This window comes from Chelonoidis abingdonii, chromosome 7, assembly GCF_003597395.2.
Source record: "Chelonoidis abingdonii isolate Lonesome George chromosome 7, CheloAbing_2.0, whole genome shotgun sequence".
NCBI classification, from domain to species: Eukaryota; Metazoa; Chordata; order Testudines; family Testudinidae; genus Chelonoidis; species Chelonoidis abingdonii.
Genome location: NC_133775.1, coordinates 18,837,499 through 18,839,048, shown reverse-complemented (window position 1 = coordinate 18,839,048; position 1,550 = coordinate 18,837,499).

Genomic DNA, 1,550 nt, shown 5'->3' with positions numbered 1-1,550 from the left:
TTCGCATAGGCTCTCAGTAACACTCCTTGGAGAGGCACTATCAGGGACATCCCCCACCCAGTGGCAGTCCCCAGCATTCCCAGATTTGTCTGTGTGAGAAGGGATGTGTGATGTCTGCTCCAAAGAAGAGTTAATACAGACCCTGGTTGAAAATCTGCTCTAACATATGCTAGCTGCTGACATCTCCATGGAGCTGACACAATTGCTGGAGATCACTGGGGCCCAGGGAAGCTCTGGCCACATCTCTTTTCCCTAGGGAATAGACATAGTCACTGCACAGGTAGCTGGAAGGGAGAATTGGTCTAGCAGCCATTATGTTTCCAGAAGATCCCTGTACAAAAGTTGCTCCTCCTGTGGCAAGTTATGCAGCCTTTAGGGCTACTTTGCACCAGCAGTGTAGCACAAATCAGCTGCAGCACAGCAGAGAACCTAAGCCTATGATTTTAGAACTCTTTTTTTTAAACTATGTACTATAAATTGGGCATAAGAGACTTTGCTCTTGGCATTGGTCCCACTAAGAATTTGTTCTTTCTTGTTTCATCTGGAGTCAAATGAAAGATTTATTGGATTTAACTGCATTGCAAACAATATTTATAAACTTCTACCTTTATCTCACCTATTTTTAAAGTGCTATCATTTTGTCCTTGGCTGTTCTAAATTATTAACGTATCCTACAGTGTGCTCAAGATAAGAGAACCTTCAGCTTTATTCTCTCACCCTTTAGTCAAGCCAGTTTTGCTGTTTCTCACTGGGTATCTTTGATCAGCCTGTTTGTTGGATGCTAAGCTACACTGCTGAGAAAGAAAACAGGGAGGGAGCCAGCCCTTTCCAGAATCCCTAGTGATCAGCACGCGCAATTCCCACCAGATTCAGAACTTTCTGGTGATCTAGGGAGATCACTTGGATTTGTACAAGCATAGGGCCACGTTGTGGTGCTGCTCATCCTTTAAATGAAGGGTAGTATGGTTATAAATAGTTTAATAAGTTATTACTAGATGTTATAAACGTTACACACAGGTAGTAAGTACTGTGTACATGGCTATAGATAAGCACACTAGTGTAAGACGTGCTGGATAGTTATAAGCCATCTATTGACTTGTTGGACTCTGTAACAATTGAACATTTAGCATGTTAATCATTCATTGACTCTTTCTAAACTAATTTTGAATGTCCCCTTAATGTAAAGTGTCACCATGATACCTTTATTCACAATGAGTAGTACCTTACTCCACAAGTAGCCTCTCTGATGTCAATGGGATTATTCATGATGCAAGATACTATTCAAAGTTAGGTTCTCACAGTGTGACTCACAGAAAGTATTAGAGAGAAAAGGTGGGTGCGGTAATATCTTTTATTGGAGCAATTATTACCTCACCCACCTTGTCTCTCTAATATCCTGCGATTGACATGGCTACAACACTGCATGCAACCACGGAAAGTATAGCAGCGCAGGAGGCATAAGGTCATTGCACTGCTCTCGGCCTGTATGGGTAACCCCCATTGACAGCAGTGTGAATTACACCGTAGCCTAAAGACAGTAGATGGTCCAT